The sequence below is a fragment of the Stegostoma tigrinum genome, chromosome 3 (assembly GCF_030684315.1).
Source record: "Stegostoma tigrinum isolate sSteTig4 chromosome 3, sSteTig4.hap1, whole genome shotgun sequence".
Lineage (NCBI taxonomy): Eukaryota > Metazoa > Chordata > Chondrichthyes > Orectolobiformes > Stegostomatidae > Stegostoma > Stegostoma tigrinum.
In genome coordinates this window covers 136309551-136329545 of record NC_081356.1, presented here as the reverse complement: position 1 = coordinate 136329545, position 19995 = coordinate 136309551, and the positions used below count along the sequence as shown (strand labels likewise).

The following is a 19995-nucleotide window of genomic DNA, read 5'->3' as shown; positions in this document are numbered from 1 at the left end:
TCCCTCCGCTTCTTCCTGTCCCGCAGGCCCGACCAGTCCCCCTCCACCGACACCCTCATCCACCTAGCTGAACTCGTCCTCACCCTCAACAACTTCTCTTTTGACTCCTCCCACTTCCTACAGACTAAGGGGGTGGCCATGGGCACCCGCATGGGCCCCAGCTATGCCTGCCTCTTTGTAGGTTACGTGGAACAGTCCCTCTTCCGCACCTACACAGGCCCCAAACCCCATCTCTTCCGCCGGTACATTGATGACTGTATCGGCGCCACCTCTTGCTCCCCAGAGGAGCTCGAACAGTTCATCCACTTCACCAACACCTTCCACCCCAACCTTCAGTTCACCTGGGCCATCTCCAGCACATCCCTCACCTTCCTGGACCTCTCAGTCTCCATCTCAGGCAACCAGCTTGTAACTGATGTCCATTTCAAGCCCACCGACTCCCACAGCTCCCTAGAATACACCTCCTCCCACCCAACATCCCGCAAAAATTCCATCCCCTATTCCCAATTCCTTCGCCTCTGCCGCATCTGCTCCCACGATAAGACATTCCACTCCCGCACATCCCAGATGTCCAAGTTCTTCAAGGACCGCAACTTTCCCCCCACGGTGATCGAGAACGCCCTTGACCACGTCTCCCGTATTTCCCGCAACACATCCCTCACACCCCGCCCCCCCCCACAATCGCCCAAAGATGATCCCCCTCGTTCTCACACACCACCCGACCAACCTCCCGATACAATGCATCATCCTCCGACACTTCCGCCATTTACAATCCGACCCCACCACCCAAGACATTTTTCCATCCCCACCCCTGTCTGCTTTCCGGAGAGACCACTCTCTCCGTGACTCCCTTGTTTGCTCCACACTGCCCTCCAACCCCACCACACCCGGCACCTTCCCCTGCAACCGCAGGAAATGCTACACTTGCCCCCACACCTCCTCCCTCACCCCTATCCCAGGCCCCAAGATGACATTCCGCATTAAGCAGAGGTTCACCTGCACATCTGCCAATGTGGTATACTGCATCCACTGTACCCGGTGCAGCTTCCTCTACATTGGGGAAACCAAGCGGAGGCTTGGAGACCGCTTTGCAGAACACCTCCGCTCAGTTCGCAACAAACAACTGCACCTCCCAGTCGCAAACCATTTCCACTTCCCCTCCCATTCTCTAGATGACATGTCCATCATGGGCCTCCTGCAGTGCCACAATGATGCCACCCGAAGGTTGCAGGAACAGCAACTCATATTCCGCCTGGGAACCCTGCAGCCATATGGTATCAATGTGGACTTCACCAGTTTCAAAATCTCCCCTTCCCCTACTGCATCCCTAAGGCAGCCCAGTTCGTCCCCTCCCCCCACTGCACCACACAACCAGCCCAGCTCTTCCCCCCCAACCCACTGCATCCCAAAACCAGTCCAACCTGTCTCTGCCTCCCTAACCTGTTCTTCCTCTCACCCATCCCTTCCTCCCACCCCAAGCTGCACCCCCATCTACCTACTAACCTCATCCCACCTCCTTGACCTGTCCGTCTTCCCTGGACTGACCTATCCCCTCCCTACCTCCCCACCTATACTCTCTCCACCTATCTTCTTTTCTCTCCATCTTCGGTCCGCCTCCCCCTCTCTCCCTATTTATTCCAGTTCCCTCTCCCCATCCCCCTCTCTGATGAAGGGTCTAGGCCCGAAACGTCAGCTTTTGTGCTCCTGAGATGCTGCTTGGCCTGCTGTGTTCATCCAGCCTCACATTTTATTATCTTGGAATTCTCCAGCATCTGCAGTTCCCATTATCTCTGACAGTATTCCAAAAGTGGCCTAACCAATGTGCTGTACAACCGCAACATGACCTCCCAACTCCTGTACTCAGTGCACTGACCAAATGAGGCAAGCATATCAAATGTCTTCTTCACTATCTTGTCGACTTGTGATCCCACTTTCAAGGAACTTAGTTGATTTGCCTTTTCAAAATGCAGCACCTCACATTTATCTAAATTAAGCTCCATCTGCCACTCCTCGGCCTATTAGCCCATCTGATCTAGTCCCGTTGAACACTCAAATAACCTTCTTCACCATCCACTATGCTACCAATTTTGGTGTCATCTGCAAACTTACTAACTACACCTCCTATGTTCACATCCAAATTGTTGTGATAGACTTTGAGTACAGTCTGCATCCATGCCCTATATCAGCAGTAGAGATATGAAGAGAGAAGGTTGTATATGGCAATCAGCAGGAGGTTTCCTTGCCCATATTTGAGTTGCTGCCATAACGCTTCATGTATTCCAGAGTTAATGTTGAAGACTCCAAAAGAAGCTTTCTCCAAACCGTATGAGACTTTGATACTATCAGTGCTGGGTGCCAGATGCTTGTTGAACATGGCCAGGAAGAATAAAAAAAACAATCCACAAAGAACTGTGGATGCTAGAAGTCAGAAACCAAAGCAGAAATTGCTGGAAAAGCTCAGCAGGTCCAGCAGCATCTGTGGAGAGAAAGCAGAGTTAACATTTTGGGTCCTTCTTATTTATAACATACATTAATGACTTGGATGAGGAAATTGAGTGTACTATAGCCAGGTTTGCAGATAACACAAATATAGATGGGAAGACAATGGAGGGCTCACTGAGGGATATAGAAAGGCTAAGTGAGTGGGCAAAAACTTGGCAAATGGAATATAATGAAGGCAAATATGAGATTATGCTTGCTGGCAGGAAGAATAGAGGAGCTGAATATTATTTAAATGGAAAAAGATTGTAGACAGCTACAAAACAATGTTCAAGGAAATGTGAGAGAGGTAGGATTGATAAAGTGTGGAGCTGGAGGAACACAACAGGTCAGACAGCATCTGAGGAGCAGGAAAGTTGATGTTTCAGGACTAGGCCTTTCATCAGCCCTGATGAATGGTCCAGACCTGAAACATCAACTTTCCTGCTCCTCCGATGCTGTTGGACCTGCTTTGCTTTTCCAGCTCCACATTTTATTGACTTTGACTTCCAGCATCTGCAGTCCTCACTATCTCCTGCGAGACACAGGATTTTTTTTTTACACAGAATAATAGTGGCCCCAGCAGTGATCCGTGTGGCACATCACTAGTTACAGGTACCTCCAATCAGTCTGCCATTCCCCAAACTAAAACCCTACCAACAACAATTCTCTCCCCCCACCCCAGGACCTTTTCCCTATGGTTATCAACAAATGCTGGCCTAGCCAGTGACACACACTCCCAATGAATGACTTAAAATAAAGGGGACTTTCCAGGGACAAGGGTTTTTGTTGTCATAATTGTTAAAGCCTTGATTGATGACAGGAACTACATCAGGTTTCATTCCTTTGTTTTGATTTTGTATCAGTTTAATACAACTGAATGGTTTACATTTCAGACAGCAATTGATATTCAACCACATTGCTGTAGGTTGCAATTCAGAATAAGACTGTAGGTCAGAATAAGACAGAAGATTACCTTTCCTAGAGGTTATTAGCCAGGCAACCTCTTCCCTCAAGCCTAGCTGTTGAGACCATAAAACCAGACCAGGCCATCTAATCTAAGGTTGCCAGTCATGTTAAAGCAGTCTCAGCTATCTGAAAGACTCAACACTGTACAAACAAGGTCCTTCCCCACTCTGCTGGCATAAACATCACTATTCTCTCTGCCACACCTCACATTCACTCTATCATAGCTACAGCATCCAAGTGCCATCAAGGCTCACGCTCCACTGCTCTTGCTACTGTCTGCAACATCTTCCCTGCTTGCTTTACCCAACCTGCTATACCATTACTCTGGCTTCTTTCTGCGCCGCCTGCTCGCTCATTTGACACTTTCTCACATGAACCAACTATAAGTGTGCCAGTCACTTTCGTCTTCCACAAATTCTGCCTCACCCCTTCCATGAAGAAAACAGAGCAGACAAAACAATAAGGCAGGAAGAGTCATGTCAAATGGTGTATTGCCCATCATTCCCCCCACCCCAACCCCTAATGAGGATTGTGACAGTGGCCATCCTGAGTGGGCCTGGACTGGTGTCAGAGGTCACCCTTGACTTTTTGCACTGCGAACCCTTCAGCAAAGGCCTGCTGACAAGTATGACAAACTTCCAGGCTTTGTGTTTGTGCTAATGGCACAACAAGACAGCAGAAATATCAGCCTCATACCTCTCAGTATGGGACTGGATTTAAGGGCTCAACTCAATTTACTGCATACCAGTGAATTCAGACTGGGGAGAGGCCATACAAACCAGTGAGTTCACAAGTGACTGCAGGATTTGGACTTTGCTTTTAATTACATTCCAGATGGGGCTGTGTGTAGGTCCTTGGCGTATTGGTCAAAGTGCCAGCTCACGAATACCTCCTCCTACCTCCCCGGGACCATGACCCTACCATTGAATACCAGAAGACTGTGTTCACAACAGACACTAATATCATTTCAGATGGTGATCTTGCCCTGACTGTCTCTAAGCTCACAGTCGCCTAACCCCACACAGGCCATTTCCATTTCCTTCCCAAAATCCACAAACAGGACTGCATGAGCAGACCCATAGTTCCTGCCTGCTCCTGCCCCACTGAACTCATCTTTTCCGACCTTGGCTTGATTTTTTTCTCCCCTTGTTTAGTCCCTTCCCCTTACATACAGAATTCTTCTGACGCTTTATGTCAGTTTCAGAATTTCCAGTTCACAGGGTCCAGCTGCCTCCTCTTTACCTTGAATATGCAATCCCTTCACATGTCCATTCCCAATCAGGATGGTCTCAGAGGTCTATGCTTTTTCCTGGAATAAGGGTTTGAACTATCCCCAACCACCACCACCCTCCTCTGTTTGGATGAGCTCGATCTCACTTTGAACAACTTCTCTAACTCCTCTCACTCTCTTCAGGTCAAAGGGGGGCCATGGAAACCCCCATCAGCCCCAGTTATACCTGTCTCCTTCTAGGGTAAGTGAAACATTCCTTGTTGGTGATGCCAGCTTCAATAGGGGGACCTCAGAAATGCCCACCTTCTTCCTCGACCTAGGATTCCCCACCACCGTGGTTGACAAAACCTTCAGCTACGTCTGACCCATCTCTGCATTTTGGCCCACACCCCTTTTTCTTCCCTTCCACAACACCGATAGGGTCCCTCTGTTCTTCACTTATCATCCCACCAGCATACACATCCAACAAATTATTAGCTGCCCTTTTTGCCACCTCTAGCAGATGCCATTACCAAACATATATTCCGTTCCCCTCCCTTGTCAGCTATCTGCAGCGACCGTTCACTCCAGTAAACCCTGGTCCACTCCTCCTCCATTTTCAGGAACTCCCCACACCCCTACTGCACCTTCCCATGCATCTACCTGTTTACCACTACCCTCCTCAGTCTCCAAGGTCCCAGACACACATTGAATGAACTGCAGATATAATCGCTGTTTCGTCTGGAATGTAGTCTGGAATCTGTACGCTGTTCACAATGGGGATTGCCTCTACATTGGTGAGACACAGACAGAATGACGCATCGCAGAACACCTACATTCTGTTCTTAAAAATGATCTTGAGCTTCCTGTTGCCTGCCACTTCAACATACTGCTGTGTTCCCTGGCTAAGATCTCTGTCTTGGGCTTGCTGCAGTGCTCCAGCGAAGCTCAGCGCGAGCTGGAAGAACAGACCTTCATTTTCTGCTACGTGAGTCTGCAGCCCTCAGGACTCAATATCGAGTTCAATAATTTTAGGGCATAAGCACCTTCTACCATGTCCTTAACCAACCACCACATACCAGGTCTTGTCATCACATAGGCTCCTGTCACAAACGTCCCCTAATCAGTTACTAATGCTTCTCATTAGCAGCTATTGATTTCCCCCAGAATGATATTTACCCATTCATTTGTCTGCCCAACTGTTATTCTCTCCATCTCGGCTTCATCTCTACCTATTGTTTACTCTCCTTTCCTCCCCCACCATACACCCCATCTTCAGCATATATACCAATCTTTTCTGAGCTACAATCAATTCTAAAAAAGGGTCACTGGACCTGAAATGCTAATTCTGCTTTCTCTCTACAGATTTTGTCAGGCCTGTTAAGTTTATCCAGCAATTCCAGATAGGACTGTGTTCACTGGCGTGTGTTTCTGCTAATGTTAATAAATTTCAGCCCAGTTATATGTGCTGTTATTGTGGGCAAATGTAAAATATATCAGTCTTGAGTTTAAAAAAAGTTAGGCCATTTTGCACGCGGACAAGCAGCAATTTCTTCACTCAGAATGGTGTAGAAAATTAAGTGAGAGAAACTGAAGAAAAATTGGCTCTGATTGGTCTGGTAGCCAAGAACAGAGCCACTCAAATTTTAGTTTCATTGAAAAGGCTGGAGAAATTACTTTTGACTGTCATTTTTGAATTTAAATAAATATGTTGGGTGATACTTCCCTTGTGCATTCTCCACTAGAACATCTTGGCCAATCAGAATCTACTTACCAACCATCACTACTCTGTTTTGCATATAATTTAGCTTATACTGTTTTCCTTTTGAAGTGTGGTATTCTTTACTCTGCCCTGATGTTGCATGATAATCTTCGATATCTCTTTTTCCATCGATACTTCATTTCTGTGTGATCAAGCTTCTCCATTCATGTATCAATACTTTAAAAAACTGCTCAACACTGATTGTTTTTAAAACATAAAATGTCTTAAAAGGTTTTTTTTAAATCATGTTTATTAATGATTCTTAATACTAAAGTCATTAAGAAATTTATCACCTATAGTGTTAAGATAATTTACCGATAATGTGGCTGGGTTTTCCTCTATTAGGCTCAGCAATGCTGTTTTGCCTAAGGATGTTTGCAACTGTTAAGAAGGTAGGTTTCCCCCTTTTCAAGTGCCACTGCAAAGTTAAATCTACTTAGAAATGAGATGCACAGGTGCGGCAGAAAAACATAGATCATTGATGCTCAATCATTTGATTGATTTGCCCATTAAAATCAATTGTAATAATTGGGCAGTTGACCACAGAAGTAGCAAATCCTGACCTTTCTGCCTCTGGTAACTGTACTCCAGATACTTACATTTCCTGCTCATGTCTTGCTGAATCTTCACACATTCCACCTTGTGCTCCTGTTCCATTGTTTTCATCTCTGACAACAGCTTCTCAATATGTTCTTTCTGCTCCTGCAAACACATTGGGATGAAACTTTGAGCTCAAAAACTATATCCATCATTCTTTGAATGTAGGGATCACAAAGAACAATACAGCACAGGAACAGGCCCTTCAGCCCTCCAAGCCTGCACTGCCACATTTTGCCCTTCAGTCCTCAAACTGTCTTCACTTACAGGATCTGGATCCCTCTATTCCCTTCTTATTCATATATTTGTTCAGGTGCTTCTTGAAAGCTGCTATTGTGTCTGCTTTTCTATGTCCGCTGGCAACACATTCCAGGCACTCACCACCCTTTGTGTGAAAAACTTGCCTCGCACATCTTTTTTAAACTTCCACCCTTACAGCTTGGACCTGTATCCTCCTCGTAAATGGCCCCTCAACCCTGGGGAAAAAAGCCTCATATTTTCCACTATATCCATGCCATTCGCATTTCACAACCTGCTCAAATAGGTTCTGTTGGAGGCAAGATGTATTTCCAAAGCTGCTATCTCATTACTTTGATTGAGGCACAACACCAATCAGGTGTGAAGCTGCAACTGCCTCAGATTGAAGTTAAATTTTGCAACATTGCAGGCTAGCAATATTTGTTATGCTTGTTGTAATTGTTCCCTCTCATACTACCCTGATACACTGGTAGGGATTGGTTAGCTCAGTTGTTTGGTTGGCTGATTTGCAATGAAGTTCAGTTCCAGCACTGCTGAGGTCACTATGAAGGCCCCACCTTCTCAGCCTCATCCCTCACCTGAGACATGGTAATTCTCAGGTTAAATTACTAACAGTCATCTCTCTAATAAGACAGGAGTCTGATGGTCTGCTGGGAATACGACAATTTTGTCTTTACATTTTAGTTCTTCGCTTATTGGGTGGCGATAATGGCCTAATGATATTATCTCTGGGCTGTTAATCCAGAGACCAGATAATGTTCTGGGGACTGGTGCTCGAATCCCACCATGGCAGATGGTGGAATTTGATTTCAATAAATATCTGGAATTCAGAGTCTAATGATGACCCTGAATTGATTGCCGATTATTGGAAAAAGCCATCTGCTTCACTATTGTCCTTTCGGGAAGGAAACTGTCATCCTTACCTGGTCTGGTCCACATGTGACACCAGACCCAGAGCAATGTGTTTGCCTCTTAACTGCCCTCTGGGCAATTACAGATAGGTAATAAGTGATGTCTAGCCAGCAACGCCCTCATCCCGGGAATGAATAAATAAAGATTTATGTTGTGAAATGCATTGATGATTAGGGCCAGCTGTGGCCTGAGAATTGGAAAAATTCTCTCACCTGGAATTGGAAAAAATTATTGATTTTGCTACCAACTTCCATCCTGCTCTCACCTTCACCTGATCAATCTCTGACCCCTGCCTTCCCCTCCTTGACATCACTGTTTCCATCAGGGATAGGCTGGCTACAGATATCCATTACAAAACATCAACTCCCATAGTTACATCAACTATATATACTCAGCACGCTGCTTTCTCTAAGAACTCCATTCCAGTCTTCAAATTTCTTTATCTCTGTTGCATTTGTTCTGATGATGCCACCTTTCACATGGAGGTGTCAGAAATCTTCATCTTTTTTCTCACCCTAGGATTCCCTGCCACTGTGACAGACAGGCTGTCAGCTGCGTCTAAGCCTTTTCTCACACTTCTACCCTCACTCCCTCACTTCCAGAACAGCAACAGGGACTCTAACTCTTCTCTTTTTACCTCACCAGCCTCTGCATTCTAACATCTCCAGCAGGATGCCACCACCAGTCATATATTCCCCTCCCACAGTCAGCATGGTTATAATTTCTCACAAAGTATTCTGAACAAGGGTCACTGGATTGGAACATTAACTCTATTTTCTCTCCACAAATTTTGCCACACCGCTGAGTTTCTCTATCAAGAGCTGGTTTTACTCCCCTTCACTCCCTTGTCAGCATTCTGCAGGGGCTGTTCCCTCCGGAACACCTTGGACCATTCCTCCTCCACTTGTCAGCTAGAGGAAGGGCATTCCCTGATCAAGACAACCAGTGTCTGGATGATGGACATGACATAGGACAGGGGCATGTCTGCTAGGGGCCAGCCACTGTCCTTGTTTTCAGAGCCCTCTCTTCCTGCAATCCTATAAAGAATGTAGCTTATCATTTTTATGTACTTTTGATCGTGGACTGAAATGAGAAAAGGAATGTTTTGAAATCTAAAATTATGGATATGATTACTGCACATTTTTAAAGCAAGGTGTCTGACATTCAATGTTAAACACAGTTTTTATACTACTTTTTGTTCAATAATTGAATCCCCATAATGTGAAACCAGGTGTCATTTAGCCCACTGAGTCCACACTAACCCTCTGAAGAGCATCCCACGCAGACACATCCAATTCCTGTAACCCTGCATTTCTCAGGGCTAACCTATTCAGCCTGTAAATTCCCTGGACACTAGAGACAATTTAGCATGGCCAAACTACATCAACTGTGTATCTTTAGCCTGTGGGAAGAAACCCACACAGTCAAGGGGAGAATGAGCAAACTCCACACAGACAGTCACCCATGGCTGAAATTGAACCCAGATCCCTGGTGCTGTGAGGCTGCGGTGCGAACATTGAACCTGTCTTCTCTGTTAGTTTCTCTTGTTGCACCAAACTCTGTGCAGCTCCCACAATACTCATCAAGTTTGACACTAGAAATCGTAGGAGCTGCAGTTGCTCGAGAATATAAGACAACAAGGTGCGGAGCTGGATGAACACAGCAGGCCAAGCAGCATCAGAGGAGCAGGAAAGGCTGACGTTTCGGGCCTAGACCCTTCTTCAGAATTTGACACCATAAAAGTCAAAGCAGTGCACTTGATTGGTGCCACATTCATAAAAATCACTCCCTCTTCCACCGATGCTCAGCAACAGTGGCGTGCACCATCCACAACATACATGGGAACACCACCCCCTGCAAGTTCCCCTCCAAGCCACTCACCATCCTAACTGAGAAATGTTTGTTATGTATGTAATTGGGGGCGGTGGGGGGGGGGGGGGGGGGGGTGGTGGTGGTGCAGGGTGCTGCCCCTTTAAGAGAGCAGGTCAGATGAGCCAGAGGGGTGAGCTTTGGGGTCAGTCTCAGTCCCACTGTTTAGCTGTAAAAACGTATAATAAACAGTTCCCGATTCAAATTTCTACAGGCGTTCCTCATGGTCTTTTTATAGCTTATAATTAGACTCAATGAGGCTGAGCCATTGCCCGTTAATTGTGTGCAACCACTGTTTTCAGAAGGAGGGAGGAAATCGAATGTAGCCTGAACTTTCAGAACTTTGTGGGATTCAGGAGATAGCATAGTCGACTTGCTCAGCGACAGCCCAAAAAGTTGAGGGAAGCACTCACAAGGGCACTTGGGCTGCAATCAATGCCAGGAAGAAGGGTACTCACTGGCTAGCAGGTCAAGAGCAGAGGTTGTGAAGAAACTCAGGCTGTAGCCAACGGCTTTAAAAAGGGGTAATTAGCCAGGAGCTTACTGAAATTGTTGCAAAGAGTGTTCACCGAGGGGACTCCATCTGCAAACAGCTACCAACAAGACTCAAACGGCAGGTCAATTTGTAGCAACAGGACTATTTAAAGAAGAGACAGTTGGTTGGATTCTGTGTCCAAATGTTTTACTGCATACTTGAAGTTAAACAGAGTGACCTTTGTGATTCTAAGGAGTCTGAGGTAACAAGAGAAACCAACAGAGAAGACCTATAAAGAATAACGTGAAGTGTTGGATAGTAATTTTGCACTAAAACCACTGATGATAACGGAAGGTTCTGCAGATATAAATGGGTTCAACATGAAGGAGAATCACTTGTGGCAACCTGAAAGACGCTAGCAGAACATTGTGAATTCAAAAGATTCCTTCAGGATGTCTTGCGGGACTGGATGGATTGTGGCCTTGAACATGAAGCCATTCAATGGAAGCTACAAACAAAGAGAGACCTGGATTTTAAGGCAGCTTTCAAAATCACTATCTTGATGGAGTTCGTAGCCAACAAAACAGCACAGCTGGGTGTCAATGCCCAGGTGAACACATAAGCAAAAACTCAGCAGAGTGTGGTACCAACCACAGAATGCTGCTGATGTGGCAAGTTTAGCCACAAGGAGTCAATGTGTTGGACTCAAGAAACCTAGTGCCAAAAACGTAAGCGAATGGATCATATTGGCTGAAATTGCCATTTTCACCTAAACAAGAGAAGGGGAGTCAAAACAAAACAGTCTTGAGCACAAGGCATAAAACAAATGTCACCAGCCAGACAGTAGTATTGAGTCAGCTGAGTCTCCGTAAGAAGCAACAGGGCCAAAGTCAGCAGAGTTTTGATGAAACATTCCATCAATATGCAGTGAAACTGATCATTTCTAGGTTCTTCCAAAATTAGAGGGGAAGACAGGAAAGATGGAAGTGGATATAGGTGCAGCAGTGTCTCTGGTTCCTGAATCAGGTTATAGGGAGAAATTACGGACATTACCATTGAAACTTGAAATACGCAGAACAAGTGATGCCACTGCAGGGCTATGAGCTGGTGACAGCACAGTTAAGGGACCGGAGTATAGAATGGCCACTTTACGCAGACTCAAACATGAGTTTGCAAGAGATCTGGACAAGTATGAAAATGTCTTCAAGGGAACTCTGGGGTAAATGAAAGGACTTGGCAATTAAAATACAGCTGAAGCTTGTCTGAGAAGTCTGAAGGAATGGCCTATGCCATTTACCATCTGGCCTAAAGTAGAGGCAGAACTGGAATGGCTGAAGAATCGAAGAGCACTAGATATAGTGAACACCAGTGAATGGGCCACTCTAATCTTTTTGGCCTTAAAAACAGATGGCAAGTTGAGGATTTGTGGTGACTTTAAGGTCTTAGTCCAACTAGGTCTGAGTGTGGATCTGTACCTACTTCCACTCACAGAAGACCTATTCAATGGACTGGTATCAAGAAAGAAAACGGGGGAAAGAAAAAAATTGATCTTGTTGCAAGCCTACTTATAGATGGGGTCAGGAAGGAGTCTCAGCCGCTGTTGATGATAATGATACACAGGATTTTTCTGCTATAAGCAACTCTCTTTTGCCACCAGGTAAGTGCTGGCTCTTGTTCCAGAGGGCCACGGACCAAATTTTAAGTGGATTGCCAGGAGTCCAGTGTTATCTAGATGATATGATGGTCACTGGCTTCTCTAAAGAGGAGCTTTTGAGAAACCGAGAAGAAACCCTAAAAATAGGTTGCAGGAGCATGGCCTACAAGTAAAAAGAGTCAAATGTGAGTTTATTAGGGAGTCCATTGAGCACCTGGGGAAAATACCTTGGCTATTCACCATATCCATGTCCCTCAGCCTCTGATGCTCCTGGGAAAATAGCCCCAACCGGTTTGCCATTTCCTCTGGCAGCTTATTCCATACATGCACCGCACTCTGCGTGAAAAAGTTGCCTGTCAGCCTCTCTCTCCAATCCCGGCAACATCCTTGTAAACATGGACAAAAACAAAGTTGCTGGAAAAGCTCAGCTGGTCTAGCAGCATCTGTGAAGGAGAAAACAGAGTTAACATTTCGGGTCCGGTGACCCTTCCTCAGAACTGGATCCTACAATCCTACGACATACACAGGGTGGTAGATGTTTGGAATCCTCTCTCACAGATGGTAGTAGATGTTGGGTCAGTTGTTAATTTTAAGAATGAGATAGATAAGATTTTGTTAAGCAAAGAGCCAAACGAGTTTAGGAGGAGGCAAAGGAGACATAGAGTTCCTATACAGTTTTCAACACAGAAAAGGTTCTTTTAGCCATTGTGTCTGCTCAGATCATCAAGATTCCATCTATTCCGAGGAAGGGTCACTGGACCCGAAATGTTAACTCTGTTTTCTCCTTCACGGATGCTGCCAGATCTGCTGAGCTTTTGCAGCAACTTTGTTTTTGTTCTTGATTTACAGAGTCCGCAGTTCTTTTGGTTTTTAACATCCTTGTAAATTTTTTCTGATCACTTTCAAGTTTCACAACATCTTTCCTACAGCAGGGAGACCAGAATTGGACACAGTATTCCAAAGTGGCCTAACCAATGTCCTGTACAGCCACAACATGACTCCCCAACTACAATACTCAATGCACTGACCAATAAAGGCAAGAGCACTAAATGCCTTCTTCACTACCCTGTCTACCTGCAACTCCACTTTCAAGGAACTGTGAACCTGCATTTCAAGGTCTCTGTTCAGCAAAACTCCCCAGGACCTTACCATTAAGTATTTAAGTCCTGCTCTGATTTGCCTTTCCAAAATATATCATCTCACATTTATCTAAATTAAACTCCATCTGCCACTCCTCGGTCCATCGGCCCAAATGATCAAGGTCCCATTGTATCAGAGATAATGGGAACTGCAGATGCTGGAGATTCCAAGATAATAAAATGTGAGGCTGGACGAACACAGCAGGCCAAGCAGCATCTCAGGAGCACAAAAGCTGACGTTTCGGGCCTAGACCCTTCATCAGAGAGGGGGATGGGGGGAGGGAACTGGAATAAATAGGGAGAGAGGGGGAGGCGGACCGAAGATGGAGAGTAAAGAAGATAGGTGGAGAGAGTGTAGGTGGGGAGGTAGGGAGGGGATAGGTCAGTCCAGGGAAGACGGACAGGTCAAGGAGGTGGGATGAGGTTAGTAGGTAGCGGGGGGTGCGGCTTGGGGTGGGAGGAAGGGATGGGTGAGAGGAAGAACCGGTTAGGGAGGCAGAGACAGGTTGGACTGGTTTTGGGATGCAGTGGGTGGGGGGGAAGAGCTGGGCTGGTTGTGTGGTGCAGTGGGGGGAGGGGACGAACTGGGCTGGTTGAGGGATGCAGTAGGGGAAGGGGAGATTTTGAAACTGGTGAAGTCCACATTGATACCATATGGCTGCAGGGTTCCCAGGCGGAATATGAGTTGCTGTTCCTGCAACCTTCGGGTGGCATCATTGTGGCACTGCAGGAGGCCCATGATGGACATGTCATCAAGAGAATGGAAGGGGGAGTGGAAATGGTTTGCGACTGGGAGGTGCAGTTGTTTTTTGCGAACTGAGCGGAGGTGTTCTGCAAAGCGGTCCCCAAGCCTCCGCTTGGTTTCCAAAATGTAGAGGAAGCCGCACCGGGTACAGTGGATGCAGTATACCACATTGGCAGATGTGCAGGTGAACCTCTGCTTGATGTGGAATGTCATCTTGGGGCCTGGGATGGGGGTGAGGGAGGAGGTGTGGGGACAAGTGTAGCATTTCCTGCGGTTGCAGGGGAAGGTGCCGGGTGTGGTGGGGTTGGAGGGCAGTGTGGAGCAAACAAGGGAGTCACGGAGAGAGTGGTCTCTCCGGAAAGCAGACAGGGGAGGGGATGGAAAAATGTCTTGGGTGGTGGGGTCGGATTGTAAATGGCGGAAGTGTCGGAGGATAATGCGTTGTATCCGGAGGTTGGTAGGGTGGTGTGTGAGAACGAGGGGGATCCTCTTGGGGCGGTTGTGGCGGGGGCGGGGTGTGAGGGATGTGTCGCGGGAAATGCGGGAGACGCGGTCAAGGGCGTTCTCGATCACCGTGGGGGGAAAGTTGCGGTCCTTAAAGAACTTGGACATCTGGGATGTGCGGGAGTGGAATGTCTTGTCGTGGGAGCAGATGCGGCGGAGGCGGAGGAATTGGGAATAGGGGATGGAATTTTTGCAGGAGGGTGGGTGGGAGGAGGTGTATTCTAGGTAGCTGTGGGAGTCGGTGGGCTTGAAATGGACATCAGTTACAAGCTGGTTGCCTGAGATGGAGACTGAGAGGTCCAGGAAGGTGAGGGATGTGCTGGAGATGGCCCAGGTGAACTGAAGGTTGGGGTGGAAGGTGTTGGTGAAGTGGATGAACTGTTCGAGCTCCTCTGGGGAGCAAGAGGCGGCGCCGATACAGTCATCAATGTACCGGAGGAAGAGGTGGGGTTTGGGGCCTGTGTAGGTGCGGAAGAGGGACTGTTCCACGTAACCTACAAAGAGGCAGGCATAGCTGGGGCCCATGCGGATGCCCATGGCCACCCCCTTAGTCTGTAGGAAGTGGGAGGAGTCAAAAGAGAAGTTGTTGAGTGTGAGGACGAGTTCAGCTAGGCGGATGAGAGTGTCGGTGGAGGGGGACTGGTTGGGCCTGCGGGACAGGAAGAAGCGGAGGGCCTTGAGGCCATCTCCATGCGGAATGCAGGTGTACAGGGACTGGACGTCCATGGTGAATATGAGGTGTTGGGGGCCAGGGAATTGGAAGTCCTGGAGGAGGTGGAGGGCGTGGGTGGTGTCACGGACGTAGGTGGGGAGTTCCTGGACCAAAGGGGAGAAAATGGAGTCCAGATAGGTGGAGATGAGTTCGGTGGGGCAGGAGCAGGCTGAGACGATGGGTCGACCAGGGCAGGCAGGTTTGTGGATTTTGGGAAGCTTTGCAGAACACCTCCGCTCAGTTCGCAAAAAACAACTGCACCTCCCAGTCGCAAACCATTTCCACTCCCCCTCCCATTCTCTTGATGACATGTCCATCATGGGCCTCCTGCACTGCCACAATGATGCCACCCGAAGGTTGCAGGAACAGCAACTCATATTCCGCCTGGGAACCCTGCAGCCATATGGTATCAATGTGGACTTCACCAGTTTCAAAATCTCCCCTTCCCCTACTGCATCCCTCAACCAGCCCAGTTCGTCCCCTCCCCCCACTGCACCACACAACCAGCCCAGCTCTTCCCCCCCACCCACTGCATCCCAAAACCAGTCCAACCTGTCTCTGCCTCCCTAACCGGTTCTTCCTCTCACCCATCCCTTCCTCCCACCCCAAGCCGCACCCCCCGCTACCTACTAACCTCATCCCACCTCCTTGACCTGTCCGTCTTCCCTGGACTGACCTATCCCCTCCCTACCTCCCCACCTACACCCTCTCCACCTATCTTCTTTTCTCTCCATCTTCGGTCCGCCTCCCCCTCTCTCCCTATTTATTCCAGTTCCCTCTCCTCATCCCCCTCTCTGATGAAGGGTCTAGGCCCGAAACGTCAGCTTTTGTGCTCCTGAGATGCTGCTTGGCCTGCTGTGTTCGTCCAGCCTCACATTTTATTATCAAGGTCCCATTGTACACTGCGGTAACTTTCGCTGTCCACTACACCACCTATTTTGGTGTCAGCTGCATACTTACTAACCACACCTCCTATGTTCACATCCAAATCAGGTATATGAATGACAAAAAGCAGTGGATCCTTGTGGCATACTGCTGGTCACAGGCCTTCACTCCAAAAACAACACTCTTACACCATCCTCTGTCTCCTACTTTGAGCCAGTTCTGTATCCAAATAGCTAGTTTTCTCTGTATGGCACGTGATCTAACTTTGTTAACCAGTCTACCATGTGGAACCTTGTTGAACACCTTATTTCCCCCAATAAAACACTTTGTCTGTATATAGAAGTGCATAAACACAGAAACTCAGAACCTACAATTTGGAAAACAACCATTTAGCTCAAACAGTTAGGTCACTTCATATTTATGTTTGTTTCCAGGCTAAAAAAGTCCGAGTAATATTCACTCATCCTGGTTGAACATCCTTTCTCTGCTTCTCCTTATGCCATAAATGCAATATAAATGAATAGCTCTGTACTGAAAACTAGTAAGGTTTTTTTGAGACAGATAGTCAGTCTGTGTAGTAGTTAGTGTTCTACTGTAAGAATATGGGAATATGAGACACTGAGATCACTCAGTTCCTTCAGCCCGCTTCACCATTCCAGATTATACATTGTTTGAGATAGATTCTCTGCATCAGCTGGGAGTACAGGTGTACTAACATCAGTGTCTTTGAAGGTGTCAATAATACCAACATCAGGGCCATGATAATTCAATATCAATTCCATTGGGCTGGTCTCGAGTGTAGGATGCCTGAGTTCCATTGGCCAATTCTTCTTTTCTCAGCTCTAGGAAGGCACTCAAACAAGAGGAGGACCATGGAAGCATTTCAAAGACTAATCTCAAGAAATGCAACATTGACATCAATGCCTGGGAGACCTTTACTCAGAAGAAACCAACTTGGTGAAACCTCCTGTACTAAGGGACACAGTTCTTCAAGAACACCCATCAGCTTGAGGAAGTGCAGAAAAAGAGCCTGAGAATGGAACGCCATTGATCTCAAGAATCAATGACCAGATCAATTCCTTTTCTGAGAAACACCTATCAAATGCGTCATCTAAGATGCGACCCTAGGATTGGGCTCATCAGCCACACAAGGACCTATGACAAGTGACAAAGAATTTCCTAGGTGGACCTTCAAACTTGCTAACAAGTGACTGCTGACAATGACAACATCTAGTTCATAGCTGATCACCTCAATGTCATATCCCCACATTGTTTGATGTCATTAGTGACCAGAAATCTATTAGTATCTCTCTTGACATTAATGACTGAGATTCTACATCACTCTGGAGTGGAGAATTCTAAAATTCACCACCCTCTGAGTGAAGATGTTCCTTCTCATCTTAGACCTAAATGACCTGTCTTTTATTCTGTGATTGAGTTACCTGATTTTGGATCCATAACAAGGGGAAACATCCTTCCTGCATCTGCTCTGACTATCCCTTGAAGAATTCTGTTTTTTTTTATGACATTGCCTCTCATTCTTCGAAACTCCAGACAGCACAGGCCCAGTCTTCTCAATCTTGCCTGATAGAACAGTCTCTGTTGAACCTCCACTGCACTTCCTCTATGGCAAGTCTTCTTTTAGCAAGTAAACCAGAACTACACAAAAAAAGTCCGGTTGCAGTTTCATCTGTGTCCTAAACAGTTAAAGCACAACTTTTTTGCTCCTGTGATCAAGTCTTCTTGCAATGAGGGTTAACATACCATTTGCCTTCCAAATTGTTGCTGCGCCAGCACGCTAGATTTCAGTGACTTTTGAACAAGGATGCTTAGATCTCTTTGGACATCAACACATCATTACTCTTATCAAAGTGGTTAACCTCACATTTATTCAAATTATTTCCATCCACTCTTTACAACTTACTCAGCATGTCTAAGCCTTTCGAAGCCTCTTTACATCTCCTCACAATTGGCATTCCCACCAAGTTTTGTACCAGCTGAAAACTTGTAAATATTGAAATTGGCCCTCATATAAAAATCATTAATAAAGACTGTGAACAGCTAGGGGCCGAGCAGGAAACTATAGGTTGGTTAGCCTGACCTTTTTTGCTGGTAAGATTTTCAAGTGTGTTATGAAGGATGAGGTTCCAAAATACTTTTAAGTGCATGGTTAAAAAGTTAATTGCAGCTTGGAACTTGATCAAAGCATTTTATAGACTCATCACTCCAGATTTAAATTTCACCAGCTTTAGTACATTAGTCTGGGTTTCTGGTTTCAACTGAGGCAATCTAATCTCCTGGTTATGTATTTTTTCTTTGCCTTTTATCTCCTGTTTATATTGTTTTTGTGTGCGTGCGTAGGTCCAAGGCACAGTAAAAATACCAGGAAGAACATCCATGTGACCAAAGTACCAGTAGCAAGTAGAGCCTCCCTGGGGACAATGCCTATGTGAAAAAAGTGAGGGGGGCAGTTAGGGATACTGGTTAAGTTCTATGCATTACATATTTAGCTGTTGGATTATTGGGAATGAAATCTGTACAGCAGATACTTGACAGTCAAGTACACCAATTAAAGAACACTTCCTAGCTTCATAACAAAAGTTCACAGCATGAAAACCGGTGCAAAGTTGCTTTTTCTAGATCTGACCTGTTCAGCTATTTTTAACTTCGCTTCTAGATCCTGGATACACTTTTTAAAGTGTTCATTTTCATCTGTAAAAGTAGAGAATTTTTATAAAGTATATTAATTCAACTGATAATCATTTAATCAATTCAATTATCAGCATAATATCTAATGGTATTTACGATTAAGGAGAACAAAATAACCCCTTTACAGAAAAGTGAAAGGGGGGGAGAGTTTTCCCCAGGTTTTCTGGCAAATGCTCTTACTTTTACACTTTCTTACATGACGCCTTCTCCAAGGAATTCTGCCAGTACATGCCTACTACATGCACTCTATTGTACTTATCTATCTTTCTGTTACTCCTTCAAGATAATAACATTGTTGCAAAGTAATATTTCACATACTGCTTTTTCTTAGGTTCAACTTTATACTATTTAGACTACTAGACTGTGATTTATTTAGAAGAAGAGCTAAACTCCACAGAGGTGAGGTGAGTGACCACAGGTGACATCAAGACACCACTTGACCCAGTGAGGCACCAAAGAACACTGAATTAATGCAAATCAGCAAGAATCTCTCTACTGTTTGCGTAATACATAGCAAAAAGGAAAATGGCTGTGGTTATTGTAAGTGAATCATCTGCAGATGATCAGTTCCATAACATCATAGCATGAGTTCCTCAGTCATGAGTCAGATCAAACTATCTTCAGCCGCTTTATCAATGACATTCCTTACATCAAAAGTTCAGAAGTGGGATGTTCACCAATGATAGCCCAATGTTCAGCACCACTTGTGACTCCTCAGATAGTGAAGCAGTTCATGTCCAAATGTAGCAAGACTTGGACAACACCAAACTTGAGTTGACAAAGTGGCAACTAACAATAGCTCAACAGTACCAGGCAATGATCTTCTCCAACAAGAGAGATCAAACCCATCTCCCCTGTAATTCAATGGCATTCCCATAACTAAAACCCCATTGTCAACATTCTAGAGGTTACTGTTGACCAGAAACTGAATTAGATCAATTACATAAATTGTGGGGCTACATGAGTAGTTCAGGTCTGTCAGTGTGGCATGTAATTTAATTCCATTCTTCCCAACACCTTTCTACCATTTACAAGGCACCAATCAGGAGTGCAAATGAATACTCTTCACTTGCCTAGATGAATGCAGCTTCAACAAGAAGGTCAGCACCACCCAGGA

The 19995-nt window shown here is 45.9% G+C and overlaps 1 long non-coding RNA gene across 1 annotated transcript in view; it reads right to left on the bottom strand.

Moving 5' to 3' along the window:
- LOC125450874 (uncharacterized) overlaps positions 1-19995 on the bottom strand; it is a 71567-nt gene that overhangs the window by 33776 nt on the left and 17796 nt on the right. Inside the window, exon 3 of the long non-coding RNA XR_009445645.1 lies at positions 7019-7121. This is a non-coding gene — a long non-coding RNA (uncharacterized LOC125450874). The remainder of the gene's footprint in view (positions 1-7018; positions 7122-19995) is intronic.